At 55.4% G+C, this 3,939-nt stretch overlaps 1 pseudogene; it reads left to right on the top strand.

Annotated features, from left to right (window-relative positions):
- The first annotated feature begins 2,989 nt into the window (after positions 1–2,989).
- Positions 2,990–3,626, top strand: LOC146821709 (apolipoprotein L3-like; annotated as a pseudogene).
- Positions 3,627–3,939: the final 313 nt, after the last annotated feature.

The raw sequence follows: 3,939 nt of genomic DNA, 5'->3' as shown, positions 1-3,939 counted from the left end.
ATCAGTGGCAGTTTAGAACTGCCCTGATGAGGGGTAGAGTGGAGAATGGTTGCTATGTGCCAGGGGTTACTACCCCCCACTCTGTGGTTAGGCAAGGACCAGTGGCACCTGGATGGCCTAGGGCCTGGTCCTGGCCGCGGACAGCTGAGGAGTACCAGTGGGGTAGCCCAGTTAGTCCGCCGAGTTTTTTCAGAGGGAACCACGTGGGTTCAGAGTGGCGTAAAACCGGAGAGTGTCCCTGCCGTTGCGGGCCTGCGTCCGTGTTTTATCGCCCCAAGCAGGGAAGACCATCACAGTGGTGATTTGTCTACCCTGCGTTTTGGCTGGAAAGGGGTTGTGTTGGACTTGGCCCTTCTGGCAGGTTCACCCATAAACTTTTTGCTTTTACTGGTGACCTGGTGGTAGTGATTTTTGGTTTCTGCACACTTTTCCGCTGTGTCCCAGTGTAAAGTGCGTGCGTGTAGTGAGGTTGGCCTGCCCTCCCATAGGAATGCATGGGGGAATGTATGTGTCCCTGGTAGTTCCTGATGCGTGGGGAGTGCAGGTGCGAGTTTGGTATGTGCGGACTCGTGTGATTAAATGCTGCGCAATGAGGTGTGCGATGTCCATGTAGCTAGTGGGGAAGTGCCACTTCTAGATGCTGGCATAAATGTGCAGTGACTGCCTGGCGCGTGATTGGCTGGCTGAGGTCATGTGATGGGCTAGGGAATCCCCAGTCTCAGGAGGAGTCACCCAGTGGTGAATGGGGAGATCAGCAGCCAGATGGGTGGGAGGAGTACACCTAGGACCTGAATAGGGCTGGGCTTTCCCCACACAATGCTGGCTCCGCCCCCTGTGGTGCGACTGATGACCCTGGCCTGCTCTCTGAATAGGGAGAGGGGCTGAGCAAAACAAAGTGCTCAGGAACCAGTTGTAACTGGTTCGCCCCTCCCCTGCACCTTGAGACAAAGGTAAAACTGTGTATAAGAAGGGGCTGTGACCCCAAGTAAAATGTTCTCTTCTAGGATCCTATCTGAGGGGGGCTGCTGCTGCTGCTGCAGGAGGCCAGGAGGAGCCGCCACTTGGGACTGCCTTCCTGCCTGGAGGGCTCAGTGAGCTGGCCCCTGGCCCAGCATTGCCCCCCTGCCTACCTGCCTGAACTTTACCAGGACTTTGTTCCTGGACCTTGCCTGCCAGCGCCTGGGAAGCGCTACACTTTTATTTGAGAAGCGCCTGCATCTGTGGCCAGCAGCGCGGCGCTACGATAATCTAGGAGGGAACCCCGACGTAGGGATTCCCCCGCTTTGGCCTGGATTCATAGCGTGTGCCCACCCCGCATTGTTGTGCTCGTTGGCGGATACCCACCCCGCTTATTCGTTTGTATCTCACCCCGCAGTATATTTCTTATAACGAGGGAGCCTACCCCTCTTATTGCCGTAATCTAGAATCACTGCCGCGGCCGGGCTCTCCGGAAGTCAGGCAGCTGTGGACGGGACTGAGGCGTGGCCCAAACAGGAAGCAGCCGGGAGCCTACCCTGCGCTCCTGTGCGGAAAGAGGAGGCCGCGCTGTGATTGAGGGAAGCGGACGGGAGCCTACCCCGCGCTTCCCCGAAGGGAGGAGATCGAGCGAGTCTGCGAGCAGCAGCGTTGCTGCTGCCCCGCCGAAGGGCTACAGGCCTCTGCAGAGAAGCGGAGACGACGCGGGAGTCCCCCGAGAACAGCCCGGCAGCCGGCCATTCGCAGTATCGGGCGGCCCCGGAAGGCAGCGGGCCGTCCCAATGTTACGGGGGCAGATTGTTGAGCGCAGAGGTTGCTCCAACGACGGGGCAAATATTTGGTTAGAGCCCCGAGGCTCCAACGGGGCCAGCATAATTTGTATTAGAGCGCGAGGTCGCTCCAACGTTGGGGGCGACATTGCTAAAGAGCAGGAAAGGCTCCACCTGGGCATATGTGTTTTAGAGCCCTGTGAGGCTCCAACGTCTGCCCCCCCTCATTTCTGTAAGAGCCCAGAGAGGCTCCACGCAGGTGATATGTTTTAGAAAGGCACACTGGTGCCCGGACTCATTCCCACAGCTGCCCAGCACTTCGTGGGCAGCTGCAACGTGTAGGCTGTGCCCTTTACGCTTGGCTTGCACAGCCTGCGCAGTCTAGCCCTGACTCTGCTGGACGAAGGACGTTTTGAGCCCCTGAAAGGCTAGGTTGGCCTAGGGACTTATGTGGGTTGGGCGCAATTGTGTTTTCCTGCACCTCTGAATGTGTTATTATGGGTCATGTGCCTTGTTTTTTACACCGCTGAATGTATGTTATGCATCATGTGTTTTCCTTCCCTACACCTCTGAATGTGTTGTGATGCATCATGTGTAATGTGCTGATACCCCTACAGATATTGTGATACTTAGGTGGTTGTTTTTCTCCTAGTACAGGTGGTGCTAGTGAGGTCCTGGTTCCCTGCGTAATATTTTTCTAAGGTGGTTAGGGTTGTGTAGGTGGTACTTACCTGTTACCAGTGGTTACTGGTTGTGCGCTACATTTTCTAATTGGTGCTACAGTGATTATATGTGCTATGTTCTAAAGCAGGGGTACTCACAAACTTTCTCTCGGGGGCCAAATTTACAGTGTGGTTTCTGGCTGAGGGCCGCACCGGTGGGGGCGGGGCCAGTGGGGGAGGGGGCGGGTCTAGACCCCCCAAAAAAACTATGACCATGAGGTTGAACACAGGCCCCTGCAGCGGACGCCTTTGTCCACTGAGCCACCAGACCAGGCATTCACACATATCTATCTATCTATCTATCTATCTATCTATCTATCTATCTATCTATCTATCTATCTATCTATCTATCTATCTATCTATCTATCACTCTGTCTCCCTCCCTCTCTCTGTTTCCCTCCCTCTGTCTCCCTCCCTCTCTCTCGCTCTCTCCTTCTCTCTATCACTCTCCCTCTCTCTCCGTCTCCTTCCCTCTCTCTCTCTCCGTCTCCTTCCTTCCCTCTCTCTATCTCTCTCTCTCCCTCTGTCTCCATCGGGAACTTTTCAGGTGTTTCTGGTGGACTGCTGGCATTGGGGGGGGCTGGTCCTTGCACCTTTCACAGGGGAGGCATCCCTCGGGGCAGCTGCTGTAGGACTCGGCCTCTCCACCGCAGGGGGAGTGACCTCTGCAGGGGCAAGTGTGGTGGATGCGATCAACAGCAAAATAGACAAAGACGAAGTGGAGGGGCTCTTGAAGGAGTGTGAAAGGGGGCTGGAGAGAATCAAAGAACACATGACGGCTGCCAACCAGCTGGCGGAGGAAATCAGAGATTTGGCCGAGACTGTAAACCCGGATTTTGGGAACATGTGCTTCGGAGTCAGCCAGGCCCGCCTCCATCTCTCCAAATTAGTTAAAACCCTCCGGGTATTGAACAGTGGCCGCCTTCTAGCCAGAATAGCCGGGAGCACAACCGTAGTGTTCAGTGCTTTCTTCGTGGTGTTTGATCTGCTCAGCCTCATACACAGCGACAAGGAGCTCAGCAGGTGGGCCCCATGTGACCTCGCAACAGCCATCCGCAAGGCAGAGGGTGAGCTAAGGGCTCTGCTCACAGAGTTGGAGGTACCTGCCCTTGAACGCACTATGCGAGAGCTGAGAAACCCTCAACCAACAAACAACTAGGGCCCTTTGCCCCCCACACTCCCTCCCTGGCACCCCGTTTCAGAACAGACAAGGGGCGAATCACACAAGTACTTACGAGTGAGAGAAGAGGTACTACAGGGCGACTCTTGCCCACCCCGACAAGTCGTTGAGCATGCACCGCTGTCAGTGCAAGAGCACCGACAGCTCAGTCCTTCCTGTTTCTGCTGTGTGTGAATATTCACATGTTTGATGTTTTCAGGCCCTGTCACACAGACATGTAACAGTATGTAAAGGGGCACTAGGGGGGCTCTTTCACTTGACTCTGAGACCTGTGCGCTTGCGGGTTGGATCT

The sequence above is a fragment of the Triturus cristatus genome, chromosome 6, assembly GCF_964204655.1.
Source record: "Triturus cristatus chromosome 6, aTriCri1.1, whole genome shotgun sequence".
NCBI classification, from domain to species: Eukaryota; Metazoa; Chordata; class Amphibia; order Caudata; family Salamandridae; genus Triturus; species Triturus cristatus.
Note: the sequence above shows the minus strand (reverse complement) of the source record. Positions and strands in the feature narration are given on the sequence as shown.